Source organism: Bos javanicus, chromosome 9 (genome assembly GCF_032452875.1).
Source record: "Bos javanicus breed banteng chromosome 9, ARS-OSU_banteng_1.0, whole genome shotgun sequence".
In the NCBI taxonomy this organism is placed as follows: Eukaryota; Metazoa; Chordata; class Mammalia; order Artiodactyla; family Bovidae; genus Bos; species Bos javanicus.
Window position 1 is genome coordinate 39,009,836 of NC_083876.1, and position 23,735 is coordinate 39,033,570.

Sequence of the window (23,735 nt, forward strand, 5' to 3'; positions counted from 1 at the left end):
TGGCACCCCACTCCAGTACTTTTGCCTAGAAAATCCCATGGATGGAGGAGCCTGGTAGGCTGCAGTCCATGGGGTTGCTAAGAGTTGCACACGACTGAGCAACTTCACTTTCACTTTCCACTTTCATGCATTGGAGAAGGAAATGGCAACCCACTCCAGTGTTCTTGCCTGGAGAATCCCAGGGATGAGGAGCCTGGTGGGCTGCCGTCTATGGGGTCCCACAGGGTCGGACACGACTGAAGTGACTTAGCAGCAGCAGCAGTCTGGGTCCTTATTATGTCATTCTTAGAGGCAGCAGCTTCTATCTGTGCTCATTGTCTGTTATTGTCAAGAGAATTTGCCTGCATTGTGGGAAACCAAGGTTCGATCCCTGGGTTGGGAAGATCCCCTGGAGAAGGAAATGGCATCCCACTCCAGTATTCTTTCCTGGAGAATTCCATGGACAGCGGAGCCTGGCCAGCTACAGTCCATGGGATCACAAAGAGTTGGACATGACTGAGCAACTTTCATTCACTCAGTCTGGGTCTTATTGCTTCATTCTTAAGAGGCAACAGCTTCTATTTGTGTTCCTTATCTGTTATTGTCAAATTAATTGTCTAGATATACAGCTTTTCTCATTTTTTTCTCCTATCCATCATCTAAATAGCTTGCTCTTATGTACTACTTTAAGTTTATATTTATCTTTTTTTTTTTTTTTGGATTTGCATATAGTACTTATCCTCTAAACTGGGGACTCAGATTCTATCCATGTATTTGAGTCTACATAAAGTTGTCACATAGGTTACTAATGTTCATTTTTTTCATGCTTATTACTCTTGTGCTTCATTTCATATAGTTTCTGCTGCTGTACTTCAAATTTATTAATTTTTAATTCTGACATTTCATTAATTTCTGAATGAATTAATTATGCTAATAATTTATCCATTGTATTTTTCATCTCAAACATTTATTTTTCATTTCTGATGAGATAACTTTGATTTGTGTTTTTATATTGTCCATGGCACTGTTTAACATAGTTAAGTATTCTTCTACTTAACATATGGATTAGTTATAACTTTCTTGATATTATTGCTAATTAATAGGTCGTGTTTTTCTATTTCTTTTTATGCCTGATAGTTTTGTATTGGATGGCAGACATTATGAATTTTACCTTGCTGTATTCTGGAAATTTTTTTATTTCTAGAAATATTTATTCTGGGACACTGCTGAGTGACTTGGAAGTAGTTTGACACTTGCAGAGCTTATTTTTTATGCTTGGTTAGGTGGGACTAGAGCAAATTTTATCTAGGGCTGATTTTGCTCCTCTCCTGAGGCAATAACTTATGATTATTCCACCTGATATCCTGTGAAGTATGAGATTTTTTTTCTTTCTGAATGAAACACAAAAATTATTCCTACCACCGTCTGAGCCTCTGAGATTGTTCCCTCTGCTCCTTTTTTTCTCCTGCTCGGGGTAGATTCCTCACAAGCACGTAGTGATATTGTTCTGGAAAGACTTGAGGGAGCCCCTCTGTAGATCTAGATCCCCATTCTCACTCTGCAGCTTGCTTCTCTCTGGTCCTCAACCCAGGGGTAGTGCTGGGCTCCACCTAGGTTCCTTCATTCTTCTGCTCCCTGGAAACTAAGGAGGGAGCTGTGGGAAGGGGCTCATTTTTTTTCGCTTTTCATGGGTTAACTCTCCTATACCAGCCCTTGTTCAGTGTCTGAAAACCAGTTTCATATATTTTTCTGTTTTTTAGTTTTTTTTGGCAGGAGGGTAAATCTGTTCCCTCTTACTCCATCTAGACTGGAAGCCCTGTCTATTCATTTGTTAGAGATTCAGCTCAACTCCTAGCACTTCTCCAAAATGCTCCATGATCCATTTTCTAGCTGGGAATCATTTAGTTGCAAAGAACAGAAGCCTTTTCAAAGAAGCTCTAATAAAAAGGAAATTTATTATTATAATACAGAGTAATTTCTCAAGTCTTCATTGCATAGTACAGACAGGTCTTTTCTTCCTTTCTCTTCTCTTCACACCAGTTTCCTCAGCAGAGTTCTTTTCACTTGCCTTTGACTCTCCTTTGCCAGGGTATGAGCTCTGGCTTTAACTTACTATGACCTTTCAGCTCTAGCCCTTGTAATCAGATTGCCTATTTATGTGAATAGCCCTGAGGAGTCAGAAAATTAACATTCATCTTGCATAAGCAGGGTTCAGTATGACATGACCATGATTAATATTAAATGAAAGTAAAAAATTTTAATAAACATTTTAGAATTAAGTATTTTGTGTGAGAGAAATACCAACCTATAAATTCTAACTGGGAAGTTAAAGCCTCAAATAATACTTACTAAATACAATGTTTATACCAAGGTAGCTCAGACATTTTGCTGATGTTTTTTGATTGATAAATACTGTGTTTCATAATAAAACTGAGTATATATTATATACCAGACACTGTCCAAGGCACTAGTGATTCACAGAAGTTTATGCTCTAAAGGGTTGCAAACTACAGTCCTGAGAGCCAAATCCAGCCACCTTTTTGTAAGTAGTTTTATTGGATCACAGCACCTCTCATTTATTTTGTATTATCTGTGGCTGTTTTTGTGCTTCAGCAGGCTCTGAGTAGTTGGAACAGAGACTCTCGGACTCACAAAACCTAAAATTTTACTATTTGTCCTGTTACGGAAAAAGTTGCCAACCCTTGGCGTAGGGTGATTGTATATATTTTTTAGATATAAGAAGTTTGAAGTTTTAAATATAAAAAGTCTTTTTGTAGTGTCAGGACCTTGTTTAATCAGGTCTTAGACTTGGACCAAAATTAATGTTTATAAAGAGGTTAAATTACTTTCCTAAATTCCTAACATTAGATTAGAAGTTTCAGTTTCATTAATTAAGATCATAGGATTATTTTGTCTCTTAATTAATTTCTTGTTAGATTGGAGATACTGCAGATGAGGGCATCTGGGTTTACTGGTGATTCAGAACACATGTGGTGAGGTATTTGGCAAGAGGCTAAAGGCCAAGTGTTGCAACCACCCACATAACAGTCTTTTGCAAACCATCAAGTGCTTTCTGTAACTGTAGAAATAAAAACAGATTTTTTTTCCCCCTGCAGTATGTTAAAACAAAGAAGTAATATACTTTGAGATGGTAGGCATATTTAGAAACTAACTTGTTTTCAAATGTAGAAATTAAACACAGAAGCTCAGGAAATACCGACTGAGTCTAAATGTGCTTGTGAGGTTAGTAATCTGTATATAGTTCCTCTTGGTTCATGACGTCATTGTGAAAGTGTTAGTCCCTCAGTCGTGTCCTACTCTTTGCGATACTGTGGACTGTGGCCCAGCAGGCTCCTCTGCCCATGGGATTTTTCAGGCAAGAATACTGGCGTGGGTTGCCATTCCCTTCTCCAGGGGGGATCGTCCCGACCCAGGGTTTGAACCTGGGTCCTCCCGCATTGCAAGCAGGTTCTTTACTGTCTGAGCCAGTAGGGAAGCCCCATGGTGTCATTAGTTAAGGTAAAGAAGTCTTATAGAGATTTGCGTGAAACTATTCACTCTTCAAGTCTCTGCTACTATAAAAAGTATAGATGTTATTCATTTTTAACATGTGCCTATCTCTTTTAATTAGATAGCCACTAATCTCAGAATCAAATGTTAGATTCTCCTTCTGCTCCACCAGAGATTCCCGCTGTGAGAGAATCTTAAAGAAAAAGTAAAGCGTCCCAGTGATTTGGATAGTTTTCATAACTAAGATAACCATATATCCCTGTTTCCCTAGGATGTTCCTAATTTACCCTAACATAATTACTAACAGTTATTATAAAAAATAATAACTTTATTATTTTTATTATCAAAAATCCTAGTTTGGTTGGCAGTATATGATCAACCTCTTTGTTTATAATCACGTTGACCATTGAGCAACTGGACCTTCTTTAAAATTTAACATTTAACCAGCCTCAGCATTTATTCTGATCCTAATTCTCACAGAGGAGTTGGTGAATTGATGGCTGTAAGACAGTATAGTTATTAAAGTAAAACTTAGCTCATATTTATTTATAGAGAGACTCATCTGATAGCAGGAACCTAGATTTTGTGTGTTTCTACAGCTCAAAATTCTTTGAATCCCCACTGCTAACAGTGAACTTTTTTTATACTGTCTGGGGACTTTCTCAATCTCTCTTCAATCTTTTCTTTCATTTCACATTTCAGCCCTACTTCTGAATTTTTCCTGAATATAGTCTTTTTTTCCCCTAATTTCCATACCTCTCTTATGTTGTTCCCTTTAGTTTTTTCCTGCTCTGCATTTTCCAGTTTCCTTTTCCTCTGTCAAATTCCTACCCATCATTTAAAGTATAATGCAGTTATTATTTCTGTGAAGCCTTTTTTGCCACACCCCCAATTCTAATTAACTTCTCTTTCCTCTGGGCTCCCTAAGCAGTTTGTTTCTATCTCTGTTATGTCTTACCATGTAACTTGGTGCCCCAACTCTGTCCCCAGGTCTTTAAAGGCAAGAGCATGTATTTGATTTATTTTAAAATCCACAATGCCTCTGCAAGGCCTTTTAGATACTAGTTGTGCAGTAAAAATGTATGATCAATTGTTGGTGTATTCCCCTAATTTTTTTGGAACAGCTAGGCTAGAAAATATTTTAAAAAGAGATTTTCTTTGTGAGCTTTGTAAGGGTAACTTTAATATGCCAATTTCTGAATTAATACCATTAATTATTTATTTTAATTTTTTTCTTAAATTATAGTTGATTTACAATGTGTTTTAATTTCTGCTGTACAGCAAACTGATTCAGATATATATAGATATATATATATATATAATTTTTTGTTATTGTTTATCACAGGTTATTGAATATAGTTCCCTGTGCTGTATAGTAGGACCTTGTTGGTTATCCATTCTGTGTTTACTAGTTTGCATCTGCTAACCCCAAACTCCCACTTTATCCCTCCCCTACTCCCCTCCTTTGGCAACCACAAGTTTATTCTTTATGTCTGTGAGTTTGTTTAGTAGATCAACCCATTTGTGTCATATTTTAGATTCCACATATAAGTGATATCATAGGGTATTTGTCTTTCTTTCTTTCTTCACTTAATATGGTAATCTCTGGGTCCATCCATGTTTCTGCAATGACATAATTTCATTCTTTTTTATGGCCTAGTAGTGTTTCATTGTGTATGTATGTGTGTGTGTGTATGCCTGAGTGTTCAGTTGTGTCCAACTCATTGTGACCCCATGGACGGTATGTAGCTCTCCAGGCTCCTCTGTCCATGGAGTTCTACAGACTAGAATACTGGAGTGGGTTACCATTCCCTTCTCCAGGACATCTTCCCAACCTAGGGACTGAACCTGAATCTCCTGCACTGCAGGCAGATTCTTTACTGTCTGAGCCACCAGGGAAGCCCATGTGGGTTTCCCTGCATATACACATACAAAACATCATCATCCATTCATCTGTCATTTAGGTTGTTTCCACGTTTTAGCTATTTTGAATAGCGCTATGCAGATAGGGGTGCATATATCTTTTTGAATTATAGTTTTGTTTGGAAATATGCCCAGGAGTGGGATTGCTGAATCATATGGCAGCTCTCTTTTTCGTTTCTTGAGGAACCTCCCTACTGTTTTCCATGGTGGCTGCACCAACTTACATTGCAGCCACTGCAGCCAAGTGTAGGAAGGATCTTAAGTTCCCCAACCAGGCACTGAACCTGGTTCAGCAGTTAAAGTGCCAGGTCCTAACCACTGGACTGCCAGGGACGTCCCAGATTTTGGGGAAGAGATCCAGGGTCACCTTGTATTGTGCCACCATAGACCATCAGGAGGGGAAAGGGGTAGCATTTGGTAGTACAGAAAAGTTCTCATCCTTCAGTCTGAATAACAAAGTTAATTGTGCTCTGAGAAGGAACTTAAAGACTATGGATTGAAGAACTGCCTTTTATGATATGTTTTAAAGAGAGATGGAACAACATTACTCATTATCAGAGAAATGCAATCAAAACCACTGTGAGGTACCACTTCACGCCAGTCAGAATGGCTGCTATCCAAAAGTCTACAAGCAATAAATGCTGGAGAGGGTGTGGAGAAAAGGGAACCCTCTTACACTGTTGGTGGGCATGCAAACTAGTACAGCCACTATGGAGAACAGTGTGGAGATTCCTTAAAAAACTGGAAATAGAACTGCCATATGACCCAGCAGTCCCACTACTAGGCATACACACGGAGGAAACCAGAATGGAAAGAGACACGTGTACCCCAATGTTCACCGCAGCACTGTTTATAATAGCCAGGACATGGAAGCAACCTAGATGTCCATCAGCAGATGAATGGATAAAGAAAGCAGTGGTACATATACACAATGGAGTATTACTCAGCCATTAAAAAGAATACATTTGAATCAGTTCTAATGAGGTGGCTGAAACTGGAGCCTATTTATACAGAGTAAAGTAAGCCAGAAAGAGAAACACCAATATAGTATACTAACGCATATATATGGAATTTAGAAAGATGGTAACGATAACCCTGTATATGAGACACCAAAAGAGACAAAGATGTATAGAACAGTCTTTTGGACTCTGTGGGAGAGGGCGAGGGTGGGATGGTTTGGGAGAATGGCATTGAAACATGTAAATTATCATATATGAAATGAATCACCAGTCCAGGTTCAATACAGCATACAGGATGCTTGGGGCTGGTGCACTGGGATGACCCAGAGGGATGGGATGGGGAGGGAGGTAGGAGAGGGGTTCAGGATGGGGAACACATGGCAGATTCATGTCAATGTATGGCAAAACCAATACAATATTGTAAAATAAAAAAATAAAAAAAATAAAGATTGATACATTTTCTAAATAGAAATGGATGATTTGACAGTTTTGAGAAGAGATGTGAAAGGCTGATAATTGTCTGGAAATGCTAGAGTTAGAGTACTCCTCTTGGCAACTGATAAGATTAAATAGGAGACATCAGTGAACATATAAGTGATTCTCATTTAGGACAGAATATAGGTTGGTAATACAGGAGATATTTGAGAAATGCTAGGTAAATTTACAATCAGCATTGGCAGAAGTAAAGATTAGGAAGAAGTGTGGATTATTGAAGAAACATCAGTGTTTACTGTGAATGGGTACTTCCTTTTAATCACTAAATTTATTTGATAAAAAATATAACCCCTCAGTTTTTGTTGTTTTTTTAGCTTGTTTGAAGTGGTGGTTTGATAAAGTGAAAAGAACATCAGACTAAGAATCAAGAACATAGAGTTCTTCAGGTTCTGAGGTCCTTGGACTTCTCAGCCAGTTGAATGTGTGACTTTAGGCACCTTGAATCTCTCGTTTCATATATTAAATGGGTAAACTGAGAAATACCCAGACAAGGACTTACTATGGAGCAATAAAAAGGAATTGGCTACTGACATGTGATGTTATGGATGAATATCAAAATCACTGTGCTGAGCAAAAGAACTCAAGCACAAAAGAGATATGTACAGCGTGATTTCACTTTTATGAAGTGCTAGACAAAACTATTGTGAAAAATTAGAATACTGATTTCCTCAGAGGACATGGGGATTGACTGAAAAGTGGCACAGGGGAATTTTGGGGTTGATGAAAATGGGAAATGTTCCATAACTTCATGAAGATACACATATTTGTCAAAATTAAGTTCCAGTATTTGTGTCTTGCACCAAATGGAAATTTTATGACTCTTCCCCTGCTCCTCCCAGAAAATAACAGTTAACAAATACTGAATTCTAGTTAGGAGGTATGCCTTTCTCAGTTGAAATGTCTAGTAATTCTGAAACTACTTTTTACATTTTCTAAGTTTTTGAAGACAGGTAAATATATTTAGGAAAATGGGAGCCAGGTTTCTAACTTTTGGACAAGAGAGAAACATGGAAATGGGGACAACTAGGGACTTCCCTGGTTGCTCAGAGGTTAAAGCGTCTGCCTGCAATGCGGGAGACCCGGGTTCGGTCCCTGGATCGGGAAGATTCCCTGAAGAAGGAAATGGCAACCCGCTCCAGTATTCTTGCCTGGAGAATCCTGTGGATGGAGGAGCCTGGTAGGCTATAGTCCTCGGGGTTGCAAAGAGTCGGACACGACTGAGCAACTTCACTTTAGAATGTCTCTGGGGGTATTAGTTTGGAATTAGGGATGTCAGTATGAACTCAGCTTTTATAAGAGGAGGTTAGATAAGTAGGTTGTAGATAGGAGAGAGAGGAGGGGGCAAAGAGAAAGACAAATATAGTGGTGTGTATAAATATATAAATTCGCTAGCTCTGTTTGCTTAAAGGTTCTGCAGTTAATGACACCCTCATAGCAATAGCAATGAGCATACCTACTCCCAGATCTTGATTTCCAAATAAGATTCTCACTAAATGAACCTTTGAGAGATAGCTGATTCCATGGCAGGGGCAGAGAATGTACAAGATGAGCCTGGAATATATTATTGCTCCAGAAACATTACATGGTGTTAAGTAATGATGGGAACATATCAGAAGGACATAAGAAATCTGGTTTTCACTCAGACATGAAGTTGTCATTCTTGTACTCACAAGGACAAAGTTGAACAAACTAAACATCAACATCTCTGCTCACCAATACCCTGAAAACTGGAGAGACAGACGAATATGGAGAATCCCAGCTTCCCAGGGGCAGAAGCTGATGGAGCCAGGAACTGGTAGGAAAACTTAAACTGTAACTGATGAACTTCCAGAAGCTGAGTGCAGATTAGCTTGAGAGTTAAACATTCCCGGGGGCTCAGTTTTAGGGAAGGGGGTCTCACACTTCTGTGGAGTTTTTCTTCCTCGAGCTCTGTCAGGTTCTCACAGTGAAGAATACGGGAGGAGCAAGTCCTTTTCTGCCTCCAACAGGGGCAGTGAAATAGAAACCATTTTGAAACAGGCTGCTGCTGCTGCTAAGTCACTTCAGTCGTGTCCGACCCTGTGGGACCCCATAGACAGCAGCCCACCAGGCTTCCCCCGTCCCTGGGATTCTCCAGGCAAGAACACTGGAGTGGGTTGCCATTTCCTTCTCCAGTGCATGAAAGGGAAAAGGGAAGGTGAAGTCACTCAGTTGTGTCCGACTCCTAGTGACCCCATGGACTGCAGCTTACCAGGCTCCTCCGTCCATGGGATTTTCCAGGCAAGAAATGGAGTGGGTTGCCATCGCCTTTGAGACAGGCTCTCCCTGCCCAAAGAGGGAAACTACTAGAGCCTAACCAGCCTAGGGAAAGGGAAATCCCCAACTTCAGCTCTGTCCAGTCTTATTGCCTCATCGAAGAGGGGGAAAAAGGCTGAGAGGCATTTGCGAAGGCCACAGCCAGGCACACAGGGCCACTTGAAAACTCAGACCTAACCATCGGATTAGAGAATACTTTTCTCACCCCTTTTATCTTACCACCACCTCAGTGGGGCTCCTGTATAGTAACAGAGGATTACAGGTGGAAAAACTACAAGGTTTGCACTTTAAAAGGAGTTTCTGCTGCTGCTAAGTCGCTTCAGTTGTGTCCAACTCTGTGCGACCCCAGAGACGGCAGCCCACCAGGCTCCCCCGTACCCGGGATTCTCCAGGCAAGAACGCTGGAGTGCGTTGCCATTTCCTTCTCCAATGCATGAAAGTGAAAAGTGAAAGTGAATTCGCTCGGTTGTGTCAGACTCTTAGCGACTCCATGGACTGCAGCCTACCAGGCTCCTCTGTCCATAGGATTTTCTAGGCAAAAGTACTGGAGTGGGGTGCCATTGCCAAAGGAGTTTCTAGGGAACTCAAAAGATGATAGGAAAGACAAAAATAAGGACCTTAGAGGAAATTTTAGCCTCTGATACCTGTAACTACAGTAAACACAGCTTTACTACTAGTAAAATATGGCACAGATTTTGGAATTGTCAGACTGGGAATTTAAAATTAAACTGATTAATATACTAAGAGATCTAATTAGAAAAGTCGATAGCATGTAAAAACAGAAGGGTAACGTAAGTAGAGAGATAGAAACTCTTAAGAAAGAAAGGGAAATAATGGAAATCAAAAACATTGTAATAGAAGTGAAGAATGCCTTTGATGGACTAGAGGAAGGTACAAAGGAAGTATTTGAAGTAATAATGGCTGAGAGTTTTTCAAAATTAATGACAAGACACCAAATCACCAGTCCAGGAAGATTAGAAGACACCAAATATGATAAATAGCAAATCTACACTTACTCATATCATTTTCAAATTGCTAAGAGTTATATTGGATTTCTTTTCATAAACCATGCAAGCAAGAAGAGAGTGGAGTGAAATGTTTAGAAAGGAAGAGCATTATAGAAGGACAAGTGAAGGTAAAATCTTTTGTTTTCTTGTTCTTAATTGACATAGTAGATAACTGTTCAAAATAATAATAGAAGCAGCGTAGTGGGTAATTATAGATTTTGGAGAAGGGAAATGAACGTTAGCAATGTTATAAGGGAAAAGAGGGAAGAATTTGGAATACCATTATTAAAAACTTGGAAAACTATTATATAAAGCACTATCCGTGAAGTGCGTCTGTAGTGTTATTTAATGGTTGGTGTAGGTTATGTTTAAATGTATAACACAAACTTTGGTTGTTGTTCAGTCACTAAGTTGTGTCTGACGCTTTGTAACACCATGAACTGTAGCACTCCAAGCTCCTCCGTCCGTGGGGGTTTTTCAGACAGAAACACTGGAGTGGCTTACCATTTGCTTCTCCAGGGTGTCTTTCTGACCCAGGGATCAAACCCAAGTCTCCTTCATTGGCAGGTGGATTCTTTTCCACTGGGAAGCCCAGATTCTGGAGTAACCACTAAAATTCAGTTTTTCCTTTTAATACTTTAAAGATGTCACTCCACTGACTCTGGTTGCTTTATTTTTGATAGGTTTGGTAATATTTTTCTGCCCAAAATTTTGGACTCCCAATCTTCATGATTTATAACTTCTCCTTCTCCTTATTTGGGTGCCCATGTGACCAGTTGTATGCTTAGTAGAACTAACTAGTCATATCAGTTTGGTAGCATGCATGCACTCTTAAATAACTAAACACCGTCCTAAGAAAACTTTTAATTCATATGTATATGAATTAAGTTGTGGGTATTTGGGAGAAAGAGAGTTAAGGATCGGGAGAAGGCTATACTGCTTCTACCTTTTGAGAGAGTAAATATTAAATACAGTGAATAGTTTAGTTTACTATGAGTTTATTTACTGTCTGATAAAAAGAACTTTCTTACATCGACAGTTCTGTTTTAATGTTTAATTTCTTTACCTGTTTCAGTAATGATCAGTTTAAATAGAACATCTCTCTATAATTTGATAGAATCTTGATTCAAGATTCAGTATGAAGTGATTCAAGATTCAGTATGAAGTGTATCTTTATGTGGAAATAAAGATGTGTAAGTGGTTTTAGTGGCTAATGTTTGTACTTCTCATTTTATTCATATGAAAAGTGAGTGAGAGTCACTCAGTCGTGTCCGACTCTTTGCAGCCCCATGGACTGCAGCATGCCAAGCTTTCCTGTTCTTCACTATCCCCCGAAGTTTGCTCAAATTCATATCCATTGATTCAGCGATGCCATTCAACCTTCTCATCCTCTGTCACCCCGTTCACCTTCTGCCCTCACTCTTTAGGTCTTCTCATTAGAGACCTCCAAAGAAAATGAGTACGGATAGGTTAAAATATATATGTAACAACATAATGTAAATTAACTATATTTCAATTAAAAATATGTAGTAACAGCTTTGCGGCTCCATGAACTATAGCCCACCAGGCTCCTCTTCCCTGGAATTTTCCAGGCAAAAATACTGGAGTGGGTTGCCATTTCCTACTCCAGGAGCTCTTCTTAACTCAGGGACCAAATCCACGTATCTTGCACCTTCTGCATTTGCAGGCAGATTCTTTACCACTAGTGCCACCTGGGAAGCCTTAGACATTTCACAAAAATGGAATCATACAATATGTGATTTTTGTGTGTCTGACTTCTTTAACTTAACAAAAGGTTTTCAAGGTTCATCCATGTTGTACCATTTATCAGTATTTCATTCCTTTTTATGGCCAAATAAATATTCCATTGTATGGGTTCCACACTATATTCATTCATCAAATGAGTAACATTTGGGTTATTACTACCTTTTGGCTATTACGAATAATGCTGCTATGAGCATTTATGTGCAAGTTTTTGTGTGGATATTTATTTGTATTTATCTTGAGCATGTATATAGGAGTAGAATTGCTAGTCATGTGATAATCCTGTGTTTAACATTTTGAAGAACTGCCTGACTACATTCCACATCAACCACACCGGTTAACATTTCCATCAGCAGTACGTTGAGGTTTCCAGTTTCTCCGTAACATTTGTTATTGTCTGACTCTTTGATTATAGCTGTTCTAGTGGGTGTAAAGTAATATTTAATTATGGTTTTGATTTGTATTTCACTAGTGGCTACTAAGGTTGAGCGTCTTGTACTTATTGGCCATTTTTACGGTTTCTTTGGGAAATGTCTATTCAGATCCTTTGCCTCTTTGAAAATTGGGTTATTTGTCTTTTTATTATTGAGTTGCAAGACTATTTATTCTAAATACAAGTTCCAAATACTTTCTCTTATTCCTTAAATTGTCTTTTTACTTTCTTGTAGACAAGTAAAACTTTACGGTCCTTGAGTGTGTAGCTACCATAAAGTATGCTTGAGAAACTTACTAGATTTGCATAATCTCATTATTTGTAACATTTTAGTTATGTGCCTTTGAAAAAAAATTCAGGCATTTATATACAAAGTTGACTGGACAATAAGTTTATCTTGATTAACTATAAATACTGCTTTAGATCATCTGATTTGAATTTTCAGATTGTAAATTGGATTATTAATTTTACTTCAAGACCTTGGATTATTTACCTTTCAGTTGAAATACTGTAAGGATTAATATGTTTGACCATTCTGGCTAAAACATTGAAAACTAAAACATTGGTTTTATAAGTCAGAATTATATTTTTAGCAAGTTAATAAGTACTAGTTATTTTTATGATGTTTAGTTTGAAAGGTGCACATTTTCTTGGGAAGTGTAGCTTGAAACCACTGTTAGCAGTTTAATTTTTTAAGGCTAGGGTTTTTAGAATAGTATGATGGTATACCATGGTGTGTGAAGTAGTATCCAGGCTGAGGCTCACTGTCACTGTGAAAGTAAAGGTGATTACTGATTTCCTTTCTGTAATAATATTTGCAAACTAAATTACATATGGATGTTGGGCATGCCATTTCATCAGATTTTTGACATATTAATCATAAAAGAATTTGTTTATATATGCTTTTTTGCAACCCCATGGACTGTAGCCTTGCAGGCCATGGAATTCTCCAGGCAAGAATACTGGAATGGGTTGCCATTCCCTTATCCAGGGGATCTTCCTGACCCAGGGATTGAACCCAGGTCTCCTGCATTGCAGGTGAATTCTTTACCATCTGAGCTACCAGGGAAGCCCTAAAATAATCAACAGCAAGTGAAGTGAAGTAAAAGTCACTCAGTCATGTCCGACTCTTTGCAACCCCATGGACTGTAGCCTTGCAGGCTCTTCTGTCCATGGAATTCTCCAGGCCAGAATACTGGAGTGGGTAGCCTTTCCCTTCTCCAGGGGATCTTCCCAACCTGGGATCGAACCCAGGTCTCCCACATTGCAGGCAGATTCTTTACCATCTGAGCCACCAGGGAAGCCCAAGAATACTGGAGTGGGTAGCCTATCCCTTCTTCAGCAAATCTTCCCAACCTAGGAATTGAACCAGGGTCTCCTGCATTGCAGGCAGATTCTTTACCAGCTGATCTACCAGGGAAATAGGAGTTGGTTATTTTACTGTTGTTACTATGGAAAAGTCGTCCTTAATTCAGTCTCTTGTACTCCTTAGCAAACAGGTGGGGAATAGGAGGACATTATGAATATCTTCATTAGCATTTGAAAAGCAATCTTTATAAGGAGAAAAAAGCAGTCAAATTTCTACTAGACTCCGTTTTTGAAAACCCTTGTAGATGTTACCCAGTACGAAAAAAATCCTGTTGTTTCTGCTTTCTAACCATACATTCTCAATTTTCTGACATCAACTTTGGATGTTCTATAATTTAATTCAGTTGTGACACTACCTGAAGTTTGTGCAGACTCCACAGAGTAAGGGATCAATCACGTAAGACTGTCCTCACTCCTCAGCCATGAATGGGGTCCCCAGGCTACCTTCACTTATGTTCAGCCAACTACAGATTAGATTTCCATAATCCCTCTCTCAAGTCCCTTTCAGGTTCAATAAATGGCTATAATAACTTACAAATTTAAGGAAAGTGTTATGCTTAATGTGGTTTATTTCAGATCAGATCAGATCAGTCGCTCAGTCGTGTCCGACTCTTTGCGAACCCATGAATCGCAGCACGCCAGGCCTCCGTGTGCATCACCAACTCCCGGAGTTCACTCAGACTCACATCCATCAAGTCAGTGATGCCATCCAGCCATCTCATCCTCTGTCGGCCCCTTCTCCTCCTGCCCCCAATCCCTCCCAGCATCAGTCTTTTCCAATGAGTCAACTCTTCGCATGAGGTGGCCAAAGTACTGGAGTTTCAGCTTTAACATCATTCCTTACAAAGAAATCCCAGGGCCGATCTCCTTCAGAATGGACTGGTTGGATCTCCTTGCAGTCCAAGGGACTCTCAAGAGTCTTCTCCAATACCACAGTTCAAAAGCATCAATTCTTCGGCACTCAGCCTTCTTCAGAGTCCAACTCTCACATCCATACATGACCACAGGAAAAACCATAGCCTTGACTAGACGAACCTTTGTTGGCAAAGTAATAATGTCTCTGCTTTTGAATATGCTGTCTGCGTTGGTCATAACTTTCCTTCCAAGGAGTAAGTGTCTTTACCAAAGGAACATTTCATGCAAAGATGGGCTCGATAAAAAGGACAGAAATGGTATGGACCTAACAGAAGCAGAAGATATTAAGAAGAGATGGCAAGAATACACAGAAGAACTGTACAAAAAAGATCTTCACGAGCCAGATAATCACGATGATGTGATCACTGACCTAGAGCCAGACATCCTGGAATGTGATGTCAAGTGGGCCTTAGAAAGCATCACTACGAACAAAGCTAGTGGAGGTGATAGAATTCCAGTTGAGCTATTCCAAATCCTGAAAGATGATGCTGTGAAAGTGCTGCACTCAATATGCCAGCAAATTTGGAAAACTCAGCAGTGGCCACAAGACTGGAAAAGGTCAGTTTTCATTCCAATCCCAAAGAAAGGCAATGCCAAAGAATGCTCAAACTACTGCACAATTGCACTCATCTCACATGCTAGTAAAGTGGTTTATTCAAAAGGATACAAATGAGTAGCCTGATGAAAAGATACATAGGGCACGTTTCAGAAGGCTCCTGAACTCGGGTGCCTCTATCTCCATGGAGTTGGCATGCACCACCAATTAGGAAACTTCCCAAAGCCTCATTGTTCAAGAGTTTTTATTGATGTTTTCTTAAAAAAGCGTGACTGATTAAATCATTGGCCATCAGTGATTTAACCTGGAGATGAGATGGGTAAGATGAAGTTGAAAGTTTCAACACTCTAATGATACGGTTGATTCCTGGGTAACCAGCCTCCATTTTGAAGCTGTCTAGCAACCCCCCCAAGAGTCTTCTCATTAGCATAAACTCAGGTATGGTCAAAAGGGGTTCATTATGAGTAATGAAAGATACTGCTATCAGGATGCTCAGGAGATACTAAATGTTATAAGAACTATGTATAAGGAATCAGGTGCAAAGATCAAAATAAACATTTTTAAAATTAAACCACACACGCTAATCTAATATGTATCAAACACCCCGTGTATTTCAGGCTCTCTGCTAGGCATTAAGAATAGGAAGAATAAAAAGACATGATGTGTGTGTTCAAGGAGCTCACACTGTAGGTGTGAAGATAGAGACAGTGATGCTGCATCTTACAGGGTGTTAGGGTCTGAAACTAAGGGTATGAGATTAAAACCTACCAGGCAGAATTTCTCTGACAGGCTCTTAAATTGCATGAAATCCACCACACATCTTTCTATAAGTCCAACAGCTTAGTTTTCCAACATCACAATCTCCTCAGTTGAGCTCTAGTTGAAACTCTTGGTCTGCGATCAGGGCCATGTTTTACGAAAACTCTTAACTGTATCTTTTAAACAGTAAGATCATACTTAGTTAACCTCTCTCAATAAGAGCTGCTTCTGCAGTTAGAGCCATATAGGAACTGAGAGACTAAGGAACAACAGATTTGTATGTCTCATAGTGCTAGAGGATAAATTTGTTGACTGATCACACTGGTATCATTTGTGTTCTCATATTATTCACTTAGTCTCCTCTATGTGTGTCTCTTCCCATCCTCCCTTAATCCCTTTCTATCTAGTAAATAAGACACATATATGATGTGATTCCAGTGTGTATAAACATATGTATAGCATAAGCGCCATAATAGATTTATATAGGTGAGGACACAAGTGAAGAAACAAGGTTTAAACTCATATTTGTAGGTAAAGGATGTGCTGTGTGCTGTGCTTTGTCACTCAGCCCTGTCTGACTCTCTGCAACCCCATGGACTGTAGCCCACCAGAATCCCAATCCATGGGATTCTCTAGGCAAGAATACTGGAGTGGGTTGCCATACCCTCCTCCAGGGGATCTTCCTGACCCAGGGATTGAACCAGTGTCTCTTATGTGTCTTACACTGGCAGGTGGGCTCTTGACCACTAGCACTACCTGGGAAGCCCCAAGGATGATATTCATAGTTGAATTAGCAAGTGGAACTGACACTTCGAAATGAGATGCAACTAGTGTTTTCTGTCCAGATACTAATCACATACTTCATTGCCTTCAAAAAAATACTTGTTATGTCTGTCTTTTTCCTATTTTCTCAGTGATTCTTCTGCTTATAGAGTATATTCAAGGAAGTGTACTGGGCATGTCTGTGACATGGCTGAGGCAGAGGATTCTAATCGCCAGTTTCTTTGGCTTGTGATGCTGCTGTAACTTGTCCACAGTACCCCAAGTTGTACTGGTGAATATAAATATGGGAAAATTGATCTTCCCCATTGAGCAGAGAACTATAGGCCAAGATATAATGCGTCCTTTGGCCACCTACACGGTTATGTTACCGTAATACATCTTCTGTTTTGCTCTTTGTTTTCTCTGTGTATGAAACAGAAAGCTTTTATGTTGCTCTACTTTTCCTTTATGCTGAAAAAGTTACCTTATTTTATACTGAAAAGTTATTTTCTAGTATACTATTTTAATTCTGTTGTTTCTTATGTGTATGTATGTATATATATGCGTTTGTGTGTATGTAAGTTAGGATTCCCTGGTGGCTCAGACGGTAAAGAATCTGTCCACACACACACACACACACACACTTAAGCTACTTTGCTTGGGGTTGCCACAGGGATTACAGTTAACATCTTAATTTAAAACAGTCTAGTTTGGATTAATCTCAATTTTAATATACAAAAAGTTCTAGTATAAAACCATTTATAAAAATTATATCTTTATACATTACAAGCCCATCAACATAATTTTTTAGATGTATTTATTTATTTTACTTTGGAGGGCTGTGGTGGGTCGTTGCTGCTGCTCGCAGGCTTTCTGTAGTTGCAGAGAGTGGGGGCTACTTTCTGGTTGTGGTGTGCGGGCTTTACATTGTGGTGACTTCTCTGTTGCAGAGCACAGGCTCTAGGGCGTGTGGGCTTCAGAGCATTGACTTAGTTGTTGTGGCACAGGCTTAGTTGTTCCATGGCATGTAGCATCTTCCTGGACCTGGGATGGAACCAGTGTTCCTTATATTGTAAAGCAGATTCTTAACCACTGGACCACCAGGGAAGCCCCCATCAATACAATCATATAATAATTTTATGCACCTGTCCTTTAAATGAGACAGAAGAAAAGAGTTACAAATATACATTTTTTATTATCTTTTGTGTTCACTTACATAGCTACCTTTATTGCTTAGTGTGAATTTGAGTTACTGTCTGTTGTTTTTTCGTTTCAGCCTGAAATGAAATAACTCTTTAGTGTTTCTTACAGGGCAGGTCTGCTAGTGATGAATTCTTTCAGTTTTCCTTTATCTAGGAATATCTTAAGTTTCTTTTTTCCCACCTCACCTAGCTCTCCTTCATTTTTTGAAGGGTACTTCTGCTAGATGACAGTCTTTCTCTTTCATCACTGTGACCATATCATCCTACCCACTGGCCTGCACAGTTTCTAATGAGAGGTCAGCTATTAAACTTGTTCAGGAAACTTTGTACCTAAGAAATGTTTTCCTTTTGCTGCTTTCATGATTTCTGTCTTTCAACAGTTTGGCTATGAAACATCTAGGTGTGAATCTCTTCAGCTTTGTCCTAAACTTAAAGTTTATTGAACTTCTTAGATACACATACTGATGTTTTCCATCAAATTGGAGAAGTTTTTGTCATTATTTTTTTCAGATATTCTTTCCACTCCTTTTTGTCTCTCCTCTCCTTTGGAAACTCACATTATGTATATGTTGGCATACCTGATGTAGTCCCACAGATCTCTGAGGCTCTCTGTCATTTTTCTGTGTGTGTGTGTGTGTGTGTGTGTGTGTGTGTGTGCGCGCGTGCACGCATGCGCTTAGTGGCTTAAGTTGTGTTCAGCTCTTTGCAACCCTATGGACTGTAGCCCACCAGGCTCCTCTGTCCAAGGGATTCTCCAGGCAAAAATACTGGAGTGGGTTATCATGCCCTCCTCCAGGGGATCTTCCTGGCCCTGGGATCGAATCCATGTTTTTTGTGTCTCCTGCCTTGGCAGGCAGGTTCAGTACCACGAGTGCCACCTGGGAAGCCCAAGTTTTTTCCTAAGTGTGGAGAATCTCAACTGTCTGCAAGTTCAGTGATTCTTTTGCCAGTTCAAATGTACTTTTTATCTTCTCTAGTAAATTTTTCATTTCTTTTATTGCTCTTTTCAACTCAAATGTGTATTATACTTTTTGTATTTTTTAATTGCATTGGATGGGAATATCATTTTCATATGGAAATGCCAGCTTTTTATTTGATTGTTTTTATAATTTGTCTCTTCATTTTTATACTCTAAGTAGAGAATATAAAATGTATTATATTTTTATGTAAATATAAAATTATTATATATAAATGTATTAAATATATAAATTTATATAGAAAATATAAAATGTGACCCAAACTTTCCATTAATTCTTTATACATAACTTCCTTTAGTTCTTTGAAATATTTTTAATAGCTGATTTAAGGTCTTTGTCCATAAGACCAACATCTCGACTTCTTCAGAGACAGTTTCTGTTGACTTTTTTCCTGTGTATGGGTCATGCTTCCCTGTTCCTTTGTATGTCTTACAATTTTTTGTTGGAAACTAGATATTTTCAATAATGTGACAGTTAAGAAAACCATAGTCCTTCCTACCCTCCGGGATTTGTTTTGCTCTGTTGTTGGTGGTGTTATTTGTTACTTTAGTGACTTTCCTGGGTTGATTCTGTTCAGTCTCTGTTCTTTTGAAGTCTGCTCAGCTAGCTTGGTGGTCAGTTATTGATTGGCCAGAGATTTCTTTAAATGCTTTGAGCCAGTAGGTCTCTGTTCAGCTTTTGCTGAGGGGCTTTGTGTGTGTGTGTGTGGAGGGGGTAGCTTTGTGTGTGTAGGCAAAGCTTCAAGGTCACCCAGAAGTGAATTATTAGGGCCTTGTTAGGTCTTCTGTGCAGTTCACACAGCTCCACATGTGTGCGTAGCCTTCTAAATTCCCAGGGAGGTTGCAGAGTTTTTCAAAGCCCCTTACGGATATTTCACTCCTCAGTTTTTCCTTTTAAGTATTTTGGTCACCCTCTTTATTAGCTGCAACTAGTAAAATCTGTTTCAGAAACTGCAATGTTAAACAGTTGCTATTGACTATTTTCAACAAATACGCTGCAGATAGGACTATACACATTGAGAGAGCTCTGAGTTGTCAAATAAAGCCTGAAGAATGCAGTTTTTCTAGCAAGCTGCCATGCAGGTGAAATAGTTAAAAGAGTTTTCTAGTGCTTGGGGAGGGGAGGAATCCAAGTGTATTCTGGCTCTCCAGTATCTGCTTGGTTTTTGGGTTTCACAGCTACCATAGTAGCAAGATTTTGGTTTTCAAGGCTTATCTGGAGCTGGAGATGAGAGATTGCATTAGGGCAAGTTAACAGCCTACAAAGCTTGCTGTTCTTGCTAAGATAACAGGTTTCTTGAGTAAGCATAGCTTGGATTATCACAATCCTTCAGTTAATTTCCTGAGTGCTAGAAAAAAGTTTTATTTTGACAGTGTTTATCTGTATTCTTTAAAAAAATTTTTTCTTGAAGTATAGTTGATGTACAGTATCAAATGTTACAGGTGTACAATATAGTGGTTTATTATTTTTAAAGGTATCCAACCAGTCTATTCTAAAGGAGATCAGTCCTGGGTGTTCATTGGAAGGACTGATGCTAAATCTGAAACTCCAATACTTTGGCCACCTCGTGTGAAGAGTTGACTCATTGGAAAAGCCTCTGATTCTGGGAGGGATTGGGGGCAGGAGGAGAAGGGGACGACAGAGGATGAGATGGCTGGATGGCATCACCAACTCGATGGACATGAGTTTGAGTGAACTCCGGGAGTTGGTGATGGACAGGGAGACCTGGCGTGCTGCAGTTCATGGGGTCGCAAAGAGTCGGACACGACAGCCACTGAACTGAACTGAACTGATACTTCATTTATAGTTATAAAATATTGGCTATATTCCCTGTGTTGTAAATTACATCCTTGTAGCATATTTTATACATAATAGTTTGTACCTCTAAATCCTCTACCCGTAAATTGCCCTTCCTCCTTTCCATCTCCCTCCTGGTAACCACTAGTTCTCTATGAATGTGAGTCTTTTTTGTTGTATTCACTAGTTTTGTATTTTTTTAGATTACACATTTAAGTGATGTATCATGCAATATATGTGTTTCTCTGACTTATTTCACTTAGCATCAGTTTCAGTTTAGTCTCTCAGTCATGTCTGACTCTATGAGACCCAATGGACTGCAGCACGCCAGGCCTCCCTGTCTATCACCAACTCCCGAATCTACCCAAACTTCTGTCCATTGAGTTGGTGATGCCATCCAGCCATCTCATCCTCTGCCGTCCCCTTTTCCTCCTGCCCTCAATCTTGCCCAGCATCAGGGTCTTTTCAGATGAGTCAGCTCTTCGCATCAGGTGGCCAAAGTATTGGAGTTTCAGCTTCAAGATCAATCTTTCCAATGAACACCAGGACTAATTTCCTTTAGGGTGGATTGGTTGGATCTCCTTGCAGTCCAAGGGACTCTCAAGAGTCTTCTCCAACACCACAGTTCAAAAGCATCAATTCTTCGGCGCTCAGCTTTCTTTATAGTCCAACTCTCACATTGATACATGACCACTGGAAGAACCATAGCCTTGACTAGACGGACCTTTGTTGGCAAAGTAATGTCTCTGCTTTTTAATATACTGTCCAGGTTGGTCATAACTTTCCTTCCAAGGAGTAAGCGTCTTTTAATTTCATGCCTGCAGTCACCATCCGCAGTGATTTTGGAGCCCAAAAACATAAAGTCAGTCACTGTTTCCCCATCTATTTCCCATGAAGTGATGGGACCGGATGCCATGATCTTCGTTTTCTGAATGTTGAGCTTTAAGCCAACTTTTTCACTCTCCTCTTTGACTTTCATCAAGAGGCTCTTTAGTTCTTCTTCACTTTCTGCCATAAGGGTAGTGTCATCTGCATATCTGAAGTTATTGATATTTCTCCCAGCAGTCTTGATTCCAGCTTGTCATCTTCCAGCTCAGCATTTCTCATGATGTACTCTGCATAGAAGTTAAATAAGCAGGGTGACAATATACAGCCTTGACGTACTCCTTTTCCTATTTGGAACCAGTCTGTTATTCCAGGTCCAGTTCTAACTGTTGCTTCTTGATCTGCATACAGATTTCTCAAGAGGCAGGTCAGGTGGTCTGGTATTCCCATCTCTTGAAGAATTTTCCACAGTTTATTGTGATCCACACAAAGGCTTTGGCATAGTCAATAAAGCAGAAATAGATGTTTTTCTGGAACTCTTGCTTTTTTGATGGTCCAGTGGATGTTGGCAATTTGATCTCTGGTTCCTCTGCCTTTTCTAAAACCAGCTTGAACATCTGGAAGTTCACAGTTCACGTACTGTTGAGGCCTGGCTTGGAGAATTTTGAGCATTACTTTACTAGCATGTGAGATGAGTGCAATTGTGCAGTAGTTTGAGCATTCTTTGGCATTGCCTTTCTTTGGGATTGGAATGAAAACTGACCTTTTTCAGTCCTGTGGCCACTGCTGAGTTTTCCAAATTTGCTGACATATTGAGTGCAGCATTTTCACAGCATCATCTTTTAGGATATGAAATAGCTCAATCAGAATTCCATCACCTCCACTAGCTTTGTTCATAGTGATGCTTCCTAAGGCCCACTTGACTTCACATTCCAGGATGTCTGGCTCTAGGTGAGTGGTCACACCAAGGTGATTATCTGGGTCGTGAAGCTCTTTTTTGTACAGTTCTTCTGTGTATTCTTGCCTCCTCTTCTTAATATCTTCTGCTTCTGTTAGGTCCATAACATTTCTGTCCTTTATCGAGCCCATCTTTGCATGAAATGTTCCCTTGGTATCTCTAATTTTCTTGAAGAGATCTCTAGTCTTTCCCATTCTGTTGTTTTTCTCTATTTCTTTGCATTGATCGCTTTCTTATCTCTCCTTGCTATTCTTTGGAACTCTGCATTCAGATGCTTATATCTTTCCTTTTCTCCTCTGCTTTTTGCTTCTCTTTTCACATCTATTTGTAAGGCCTCCCCAGACAGCCATTTTGCTTTTTTGCATTTCTTTTCCACGTGGATGGTCTTGATCCCTGTCTCCTGTACAGTGTCACAAACCTCCGTCCATAGTTCATCGGGCACTCTGTGTATCAGATCTAGTCCCTTAAATCTATTTCTCACTTCCACTGTATAATCATAAGGGATTTGATTTAGGTCATACATGAATGGTCTAGTGGTTTTGCCCACTTTCTTCAATTTGAGTCTGAATTTGGCAATAAGGAGTTCATGATCTGAGCCACAATCAGCTCCCGGTCTTGTTTGTGCTGACCTTATAGAGCTTCTTTGGCTGCAAAGAATATACTCAATATGATTTTGGTGTTGGCCATCTGGTGATGTCCATGTGTAGAGTCTTCTCTTGTGTAGTTGGAAGAGGGTGTTTGCTATGACCACTGTGTTCTCTTGGCAAAACTCTATTAGCCTTTGCCCTGCTTCATTTTGTACTCCAAGGCCAAATTTGCCTGTTACTCCAGGTGTTTCTTGACTTCCTACTTTTGCATTCCAGTCCCGTATAATGTAAAGGACTTCCCCTATAATGAAAAACATTTTTTTGGGTGTTAGTTCTACAAGGTCTTGTAGATCTTCTTAGAACTGTCCAACTTCAGCTTCTGCAGCGTTACTGGTCAGAGAATAGACTTGGATTACCTTGATATTGAATGGTTTGCCTTGGAAATGAACAGAGATAATTCTCTCGCTTTTGAGACTGCATCCAAGTACTGCATTTTGGACTCTTGTTGACCATGATGGCTACTCCATTTCTTCTAAGGGATTCCTGCCCACAGTAGTAGATATAATGGTCATCTGAGTTAAATTCACCCATTCCTGTCCATTTTAGTTCGCTGATTCCTAGAATGTTGATGTTCACTCTTGCCGCCATCTGTTTGACCATTTCC

At 39.5% G+C, this 23,735-nt stretch overlaps 1 protein-coding gene across 8 annotated transcripts in view; it reads left to right on the top strand.

Annotated features, from left to right (window-relative positions):
* The window catches only part of REV3L (REV3 like, DNA directed polymerase zeta catalytic subunit), a 177,219-nt gene that overhangs the window by 29,540 nt on the left and 123,944 nt on the right, over positions 1–23,735 (top strand). Inside the window, exon 1 of one of the 8 annotated variants that reach the window (XM_061428659.1) lies at positions 14,610–15,206. The exons of 6 other annotated variants lie outside the window; for them this stretch is intronic. The gene's annotated coding sequence lies outside the window, so the exon portion shown is untranslated. One more of the 8 variants, XM_061428660.1, reaches the window with a different exon arrangement.